This window comes from Microtus ochrogaster, chromosome 19, assembly GCF_000317375.1.
Source record: "Microtus ochrogaster isolate Prairie Vole_2 chromosome 19, MicOch1.0, whole genome shotgun sequence".
NCBI classification, from domain to species: Eukaryota; Metazoa; Chordata; class Mammalia; order Rodentia; family Cricetidae; genus Microtus; species Microtus ochrogaster.
In genome coordinates, this window is record NC_022021.1 from 37,760,603 (window position 1) to 37,771,278 (window position 10,676).

At 36.4% G+C, this 10,676-nt stretch overlaps 1 protein-coding gene across 1 annotated transcript in view; it reads left to right on the plus strand.

Annotated features, from left to right (window-relative positions):
- Nucleotides 1-5,613: 5,613 nt before the first annotated feature.
- Cdh12 (cadherin 12) overlaps nt 5,614-10,676 on the plus strand; it is a 783,606-nt gene continuing 778,543 nt past the window's right edge. The window contains exon 1 of the mRNA XM_013349767.2: nt 5,614-5,897. The gene's annotated coding sequence lies outside the window, so the exon portion shown is untranslated. The remainder of the gene's footprint in view (nt 5,898-10,676) is intronic.

The window sequence follows — 10,676 nt, forward strand, 5'->3', positions numbered from 1 at the left end:
ACATATATGCAGAGTGCCCAGGTCAGTCCCATGCAGGTTCCCTGCCCATCCATATCTGTGAACCCCAATGAGCCCAAGTCAGTTGATTCTGTGGATTATCTTGTGGTTTCGTTGACCCCTCTTACCCTCAAATGTCTAAGAATCACTTAGTAATGTTCAACAACCTCAGTCATCAGGGAAATGAAAGTAAAAAAGTGATTGATACAGTATGAATATAAATAACACAACAATATATATAGCAAAAGGAGGGAGATTTTAATTATTAAATGTGAAGTCAATTTAATAGAAAATGAATTTAGAATATTAAATCTATGAATACTAGTGCATCTATTTTTGGTATGTCTATAGGATACATAACATAAATATAAAATTGCTATGGAACATAAAATAAACAATTTATTTTTATATTAATTTTTCAAGATATTTCTTGTTGATAGCAAGCAAAATGATTGTTCAGAGCTACACAGTAAAAAAATAAATTTTTATTTAACAATGATACTACTAGATATCTGTGGCTAAATTCTTATTTGTGTATCAAAGATACATGCATGGGTTTGTACACATGGCTTAGTAGTTAATAGAACATGAGGTAGATGAAAAGTGTGATAGTTTAAATGTAACTGACCACCATAAGATCATATTCGGAAGTGTCACTTTGTTTGTGTAGGTGTGGCCTTTTGGGAGGAAGAATGTCACTATGGAGGTAGGCTTTGAGGTGTCAAAACACGCCCACTATCTCAGAGACTATTTTCTGTTGCCTGTTGGTCAAGATGTTGGAATCTCAGCTCATTCTTCAGACCATGTTTACCTGTACTACACTATGTAGTACCATGATAATAGACTGACTTTTGAAAATATAGGTCAATTACAGGTTTTTGTTTATAAGAGTGGCCTTGAACATGGTGTCTGCTCACAACAACTGAAACCCTAAGACAGAGAAGTTATGGTTCAGTTGCGAATTAGCAAGGGTTATGGAACTGTTATTACTATTCAAAAGAAAACAAAAACAACACCTATGGTGTCTTCACCATTAATTCTAACACCAGGCTTTTCAGTAGCAATCAGTCACATCACTAATTCTTCAGTTATGAAAACCTGAAATGCAGAGCAAAATCAAACTCCACACTTACTGTGTAAAGCTGACCTTTGAAAAATGCAATGATCACAGGCACCAACAGCCTACACAGTCAACTATCAGCAAAACAATGTTAGTCCTCAAGCAAATTTATGAACAGTTGCTGTTATCCAGATTGTAACTAACAAATTAGCATATTTCATGCATTATGTATATGCTATATACAATACTTGAAAGCTGATTCTTATTCTCGGGTATGTAATTTACTAAGGAGACTTGCACAAATGGAGATGGAAAATATAGGAAGAAGTTGTAACAGGTATAACACGTGGGCTCATAGCATAGCAACAGGAGATTGCTCTGATGTAACTGCTGCAATTCACTATGAATTTTCTTCTTATTTCAGTTAGTATTTTTATTACATCTTCACGTATGTTTGTGTGTCTTTTAACTAAAAAGGTTGTTATATACAATGTATACATTTTGGGGTTTGTAGGTATAGCTTTTTAACAGATCTGTAGGTTTTATTGACTCTATGTGATGAAATATACTATTATGTATATGGGCCTTAATCATTCATCACTAATGCACTCTTTCTTAGTGTTTCTTCATATTCACTATGAATAAATTTGGAGTATTATATTTATTGATAATATTTTTGAAAAACATGGTATTTTACAATAAAATATACATACAATTGATGCAAAATATATATTTGCTTTATGCTACTGGGAAACAAAGCCTTTTTCTTTGGCCACAAGAGAATAGTGTGTATATATATGGTTTTACATATTAGCTATTTGCTTCTTTTATGAATCAGTGTGTTCAGCATTTGTACAAAGTCAACAATTATTTCTTGAATAATAGCTTAGCTTATTAATAATAAAAGAATAGCTTAGTATGACAATTATGAGTTAATGAGGGAAACAATTGTTTTCTTTGATGATAGTGGGTATCGAACACTCAGTAACACAAATGCTAAGTGCCTGCTCTACTACTGTGGTAGTTTAAATACAACTGACCTCCAAAATCTCATAAAGAATTGGCACTATTAGGTTGTGTGTTTTTGCTGGAGTGACTATGACCTTGTGAGAGGAAGTGAGCCTCTGTGGGAGAAGGTTTTGAGGTTCCCTATTCTCAGCATACTGCCCAGTATCTCAAATGACTTGCTGTTGCCTACAAGCTAAGATGCAGCCAACATCATCTCTTTCTAGACACCACCATGCTTCCCGCCATAACGATAATGTACTAAACCTCTGTAAGCGAGTCCCCTAATTAAATGCTTTCTCTATAGGAGTTGCTATGGTCCTGGTGTTTCTTCACATCAATATAAACCCTACGACAATCACTACCTTGCTCAGAATCCCCAAATATTCAAAATGACAGTTTTTCTCATTTTTTGTTATTTAGGTGAATATTATCCAGATATACATGTCCAGATATACATGGTGACAATTTACATAGATAATTTTTGTTTTGTTTACAAGGAAGTTTTAAACTCTGATCATCACGGGGCCTAAATGAAAGAAATACATCTGATTTTTATTCACTATTTGGCTAATGGGGCTAATGTGCATGTTTCAGTTTTACATCTTGCTGACAAGGTCCTATGACATGTAAGAATATGGTGTGTTGATGCATTATCATACAAACACCACACACACATGCAAACACTATTGTCATTATTGTCATAGTCAGAAGTATAGTGGCAAGCAGGCAGACATGGCACTTGAGGCAGAGTGCTCTTCATCATATCCACAGGCCGCAGGAAAAGACATTGAGACACTCACTTACACTGTTTTAAGCTTCTGAGTCCCCCCAGCCCACTCCTCGTGACATACATTCTCCAACAACAGCACACCTACTCCAACAAGGGTACACCTACCAGTTTGACAGTACCTGTGAGCCTATGGGTCCATTTTCATTCAAACTGCTACAACATGAGTCTTTGCTTTATCCTCATTTTAATATTTAAGACACATATTCTTTCATTCTACATACTATATTAACCCATGAATAAGAGAAACCTTCAATGGTTTTATGCATTGTCTTCTTGCATTTGGTTTTCTCTACATCACATTGTTTCAATTTGAAAATAAACAAATATCTAATATAAAAAGGGGTAAAATAAAGAAAAAGAAGAGTTCTTCCTAGATGTACTGACTACCTTGTAGGCAATGTTATCTTCTTGATGTTTAAGACTAGAATAGACTTGGAAGACTGCCATTCTTCAAAATAGTCAAGGCCTTTCCCATGGCTCTCCCTCTCTGCAGATATGTTACACTACCCTGTTTTATAGACGTCTCTTTAGCAACTTGTTGGTGCTTTTCTTTGGCCAAGAAAATATGAGCAGAGGTGAGGTTAGCTACTTCCAAACTGAAGTGACTTCTGTTTCAATGAGACTTATGGTTGTAGTGACTCCTTTATCTCCTTCCTTTTTGAGATTGGAAGTGAGGCATCAGTCAGAATCAGTAAAGAACTTGTGACGGAAAACTGACCATGAATAGATATATTAAATAGCACCTTCAGAAAATGTATAAGCAAGATTTGTGAAAACCTAGGTTCAAAATATGCATATCAATAATGGATAAATAACCGATAGATTGATAATTGTAATAATTCTGTTGAGTCAAACTAATGGAAGGCATGACTCCCTGAATGGAAACTGAAGGAACTGACAGTTTTCACAATCCTGTGATGAATTTCCTCATTCACTATTTTATCTCTTTCTTGAGAAAATACTAATCTTTATATATATATATATATAATATGATTTTGATAATGACATTTATTTTATAAGCAGCCTTCTGGACATTTGTATATCTAAAGGCTTATTCTCTATTGAGCCTTATTTGTCTGTTATATACATATGATAATTGTTCTAAATACTTTGTAATTATTTAGCTCTTTACAAGAGTGCACTTTTTACATCTGTTTCATTAATTTTAATTTGTTTTACTCAATAGAGAACAGGTTCTTGTGGTGTAGCCAATGATCATATAGTTTCCATGTGGAAAACTCCATATACCTCACCTTTCCTGCAGTATCCATCACATAAGACTATAGTGTTCTCCAGTCCACAGCTGGGCTGGAGAAGTCTTCATAAATGTGAATAAATTTGCTCCCCAATATTCTTTAGGCAGATGAATGTGATAATTCCTATTCCAAATCCAAAGCAGTTGAGATATCAAGATTGTAATGAAGTTTTCTAAATACACACTTAGCAAGATAGCCATGTATATAACTTTATGTTCTACATGCGTGAGTTACAGTAACTTTAGGATTAACATTTTTTTATAGAGACACAGTCAATAGAGCTGTAAATATTAAGGTTTCTTCATGCCTTCTTCACATGATGGACAGGTAGCGAAATTGTTTTGTTTGTAATGCCTCCCCAAGCTATTTTAACTTGTCACAATATACAAAGCTTGACTACACCAAATGCATCAACTTATTTGTATTACTTCAGTGGAACAAAAGATTTCAGAAAGACACATTAATTTTATTCTTATTCGACAATGACATTGAAAAGACATTAGTATTTTTGCAGTTGCTCATGCTTCTGTTCTCACCCTATTCTTGTTTCTAAATGGCACTGGAACTGTGCACTTGACATTCCTACTGCCTTTTATTATATTATCTCATAATTACTGAATTCTTGATATTTAAATGACAAAATTACCAATTCTCGTAGCAAACTCAATTGTTTAAGCAAATCCTTGCCACTGTATGTTCTACTAAGATGTATAATAGTGTATTAAATAGTGAAAATCAGAGAAAGATCATCATGAATGACGTATACATTATGGTTTAGACGATTTTAAAGGTCAGGCTTATATACTCAAAACTAGCTTTCCTTGTTACCTCTTATTGCCATTAAGATGTACTATATTTTCAGAAATAATTGTCATCTTTTTAGGAAAATCATGCATGTTTAAAAATCATGAACAATTGACAGAACCCATAATGCATTCGGACAAGTTTCTACCTCATACTGTGCGGACTGTGGTGAAACAAAACAAAACAAACTTTCTTAACTATTACGTATCAACAGTGATTGCCTGATGGTCCTGAACCAGGTAAAGAAAGGGACAACTTCGGTACTGTATTGCTTTGTTCCACAATAAAAAGGAATCAAACTCCCTGGTAGAGTGAGGACAGGAACATAAACTTCTCTCACATCTGCCACACAACCTCGGTATCAGGTCCAAGTCAGGCACTGTCACTTTCTTTTTCCCTGAAGGTCCCAGTCTGTCCGGTTCCTTTCAGGAGTCTATGGAGGGATATTCAGCCCTTTCTCACTCATTCAAAGCATTCTACAGTGAACGCTAATGGGGGAAAAGAACAAGCAAGCTGCATTTCAAATGTAGGATTGCATTACTTTTCACAACTCAGTGATGTGTCAGTGGCACACGGGGTTTTGTTTTGAGGGCGGGGAGATGACAGGAAAGGAATCCTGAGCCCCCATTGGCTCGCGACTAGCCACTGCAGCTGAGTCTCCTCACCACCCCCCTCCCGCCCAGAGAGCATTATTGATCTGAAGGGTAAATGTGGAGGGAGCCACAGAGAGGGTCCAAGCGTTTCTGAGAAGAGAAGCTGCCTCTTCCAGGAACAAAGTGGTGTCTGCTGGCTGCCTGGCCTGAGAACCTTCTGTGAGTTAAAGGGAACAAACATGAGCGTTCGTGGTTTGCTACAGTGATTTAGAAGAGGAAAGAGAGAGAGACAGAGGGAGAAGTCGCACCTTGGAGCAAGGCTGCTGTTGCATCCCGCTGCTGCCCTTTAGGTGGCTGTTCCTGCAGCTGCATCTGCTCTCAGCCATCAGGTAAGGCTCCCTTTTTTTTTCTTTTTTTTTAAACAGAGGTTTGATTTCGCATGTGCGATTGCTTTGGGAAGCACATACAGCGAAGAGTGCATGGTTAATAAAGTGATGCCGGGCTAGTCTAAGCTAGAGAGTGGTGTTCACCGACATAGCATTCGAATCAGGAGCTGGAGAGTGGTTTTGCTTTAGGAAAGTTCTGCAAGTTCTAAGCAAGTCTGTAGAAGGGAGAAGCTGCTTTCAGTGGAGGGAGAGGGACGCGTTCACCACCGCAGCACCTCAGCTTGGCTAGGTTTTCAAGTGAAAGTAAAGGGGTTAGCCATGGATGCTCAACTGGTTATTTTGTAAATGCTTTTAGTGTGGCTTTAAAGCAAAATGCTTTCGTTTCAAAACAGCAATTTCCTTCACTACTTTATTGACAAAAAATTTAGAAACATTCCTATTTAAATTACAAAAATGAAAATATTTAATATTTCAGTAGTGGATCTCTCACTGGATAGTCACCTGCCTTTCCTACCACAAAACTCATGTGGGACAATTTCTATGACAGTTAAGGGTTGTATATTATGATCTGGATTTTTTTCAAGGGCAATAATTATTTGATACTAGTAAAAGATACAAGAATTACAAGAATGGGAAGGAAAGCATAGAAGCTAAGCATTCTTCCAAGATGATTATTGACATTTTTATAAATATCACTTTAACACCATTGTTTCTTTTCTTGTATTTTCTTGTATTGGGATCGTGGTGGCTTCAGAAAGCTCTGTACTGGTGTCTGAGATGCCTCTTCCATGTACATTTCTCTGTAGTCTCTGCCGAGGCAACTGACATACTTTTGGCTGATTCTGTAACCATTTCATGATTTCCAGTTTCTCATCAGGTATTTTAAAGCTCATTCACACACTTCTCAGCAAGAGAATCACTTTGCATACTTTGGGGGATTTACATGAAGTATATTCAGGCTGTATGTGCACAGTTTAAAATACCCTAGAGATGACATAACAGTGGAAACTCTAAAGAAGCATGTGTATGATCTGATGTGAAACTGATGAAATAATATTTAGACACAAGCCATCCATGAGCACTGAACCTCAATATCACAACATCATTTACTGCTACATCAGGCTGTACAATACCTTTTTAACTTTTTGACAGTATTGTTTGGAGAAAGGAATAGATTTATGCTGTAAATACCCCCCTTTACATTCTCACGGAACATGCCTTCAGAATTGAAAGGCAGTTGAGTATTCTTTCCTGCAGCAGTTGATTGACACATTGTTTTGGAGTGCTCCAGTACAGAACCATACTTAACTATTCCATTTAACTAACTGGCACAACCTGCTTACTCAGCACCCAGACAAGAGGGTTTTCTCCACCTGTTAGGGAAACTCTTGGAGTAAAAAGAGATTCATAATTAACTTGAAATCCCACTTTAGAATATCTATTCCTTCATTCACAATACTTCCTTCAAAATTTAACTTCAACCATTAACATGAAACTAAAGTCCTTACTTGGAGAAACGGAAGCATATTTTTTTTTTTTTTTATGGTCTCTGCTTTGTTTCTCTAGTCCCCAGTTGCTATACTCTTAACTTCTACTGCAGTGTGCTGTTTTCAAGCAGTCAGAGGGGTTTGAAGCCAAGCGTTTTCTGACTGGAGCTCACTCCTTACAGTGACCTGTTTAGTGGTGTGATCATTTCACGTAATCCCCAGAAAACCAACGAGCAGCTCCTTTAGGAGGGATGATTGTCATTCCTTCCACATGTGCTATGTTCTTGTTGTGGCTTACCTTTTCAGGAAAAGCATTCTGACCGATGCTAGAGTTAACAGACTTACTCCTGAATTTTAGGACACTATGCTTATCTATTTACACTGAGATTGTTTTTTATATTTGGGATTGTGGCAGGAGGAAATTCATAGAACAGTTTGTCATACAAGCAGAAAACAATCAATCTTATGGATTCAGGTCTGTTAGACGATATGTCACTCTTCTTAAAATGCATTGTGAGGAACACCTAATCATGCTTGCTAATGAATTAAACCTGAAGATCTTCTGTTTACACTCTGTTTATGTTAATTTGAAGTATCACGTTCTTTTCACACCTATAACCATCTAGATTTCGTGCCTTTAAATCTAGGGATATATTAGAGAGGGTGCAGGGCAATGCTTCTGTAAAGAAGTGGGCCATGTTTTCTTGTAAAAATGCTAAATCTAAAATCTTGAGTAATAAAATGACCTGTTAGTGCATCTTGTTCCAAGTATCTTTATACTTCCAAAGGGAAATGTGGCTAAACAGGTCTCATGTAAGGTAAGGCAGTATTGTGTCTATCTTTGAACAAATCTATGCCTTTAAAATGTGATTATATCACATAAGTATCAGATAAATAGACAGCATCCAGTTAATAATATAGTGTCAATGATAATCCTATTTATAGTAAAACCTAAGCAGAAATAGCTCATCCATCCTGCTTAAAATATTGACTTTTTAAATAAGTGAAATAAATGTTGAAAATAAATTATTCAGTTATGCATGAGTTGAAATTTTGTGGATTTTACCTGAGACATTCTTTTTATTCACTGATGATAAGTGATAATCCAGCATTTTATAGGGACATAACTGTTAAAAGCACTTTTGAGTTTTGGTTTCAAGGCAAATGTGTTTTTCCTAAATTGCTATGCAGGAGGACTGATATATCATGACCACACTGCTAAGGAGAAATGTGTGTGAATGTGTGTAATGCATGCTGTGTTAAGTAACGCCATGATTTCTCAGACTTAAAGTACCATGTCCTAATTTGATGAGTACTATGGAATAAGTAAAATTTTATATTAGACTAAGTAAAAGCTGTACTCGATAAAAAATTAAGTAAAAAATAAGCTGTATATGGTATAAATCTCCTCTTGTCATATCCTTGGAACATGTTCTAATATCTCAATTATTTATTAATATCATTTTATTATGACATTTAATAATTACATCCTATCATATCAAAACCAGAGAATATGCACATTATGCTATACATATAGCTTTATTTGGGTTTATAAACACTAATAATGTATTAGTCTTTACAATGTAAGGGATAAATTATTGTTATTTTGCAGCAGTTATTTTCTCTGTCATTGAATTTTTTTGCAACCTTTATTCTGTAAATATCTGTATGACTGTTTTATAAATGAACTCATTTTGCCTTGAATATATCAACACATTATTATACCTTGCAAAGTCATTCTTACAATATATACTTTTCATGCAAGAATGTGTTAGAACTATATATCATGAGAGATGAAGCTGAAGCCTGTGCATACATACTCATTGGTAAACGAGAGGGTTTATACCCCAGTGTCAAACTGAGATGCTCAAATGACTAAAATATCTATAATTTATTTTTCATTTCCATGTAAGTATCTCACTTTAGAAGAGAGGTTTTGAATTTAGACTCATCAACAAAGGAGGGTGTTAGTTTTAAGAATATCTTATAACAACTTTAATGTATTATGCAATTAATGGGTCTTATAGTTCATGTTTTTTAAATATTATGATATACAAAACCATGTACTATGTATAAAAATTAAAATCCTTTTTTCTTTACTGTCTGATGACGTCCTGGAGATTGAACTAAGGCTTAAAACAATGTCATAATAATTAGTCTCTTGGCATTTGGGAGCAAACTGTTTAACTTCTTGATTATAAGCTTTTTGTACTAGTTAATGTGGTATACAATTACATCATTGGCAACACTCATTAATCAAATGTCCTCTTTAAAATTCAAATGCAGAAGCCTCAGCTACAGCTAACAATAAGACCCACCATATTAAATCATAAAAATGTGTCAGGATTCATTAAGTGCTGGACATTATTATCTCAATGAAGAAGAAACTTCCCTTAGGCTACATATATGCATGTATAAATCTGGGCCACTGAGATGGCTTAGTGCCTAAAGACACCTGTCCTCAAATCTGGTGTCCTGAATTCAATCCTCAGGGCCATGTCATGGAGGAAAAGAACAACTCTTTTTTTTTTTAATTTTATTGAGAAAAAGAAAAAAAAGTTTCAGCCTCCTCCCAGCCTCCCATTTCCCTCCCCCACCTCCCACCCTTCTTCCCTTCCCCCCACTCCTCTCCCCCTCCCTCTCCAGTCCAAAGAGCAGTCAGGGTTCTCTGCCCTGTGGAAAGTCCAAGGTCCTCCCCCCTCCGTCCATGTCTAGGAAGGTGAACATCCAAACTGGCTAGGCTCCCACAAAGCCAGAACCTGAAGTAGGATCAAAACCCCGTGCCATTGTCCTTGGCTTCTCATCAGCCCTCATTGCTCGCCATATTCAGAGAGTCCGGTTTTATTCCATGCTTTTTCAGTCATAGTCCAGCTGGCCTTGGTGAGCTCCCAATAGATCAGCCCCACTGTCTCCAGTTAGTTCCTTGAGCAGCTGAGAATAGGGAACCTGAAATGACCCTATCCTATAGCAATGCTGACGAATATCTTGCATATCACCATAGAACCTTCATCCGGTGATGGATGGAGATAGAGAGAGAGGCCCACACTGGAGCACTGGACTGAGCTCCCAAGGTCCCAATGAGGAGCGGAAGGAGGGAGAAGATGAGCAAGGAAGTCAGGACGACGAGGGGCGCAACCACCCACTGAAAAGAACAACTCTTAAAAGTTGTCCTCTGATGCACAAAATTCCATGTGCACATGCACACACACATCCATATACTAAATACATAAAAGTGAAAAATTCATTTTTGCAAGAACTCAATAAATTGACGTACTTACTTGCATTATGAAAGAAT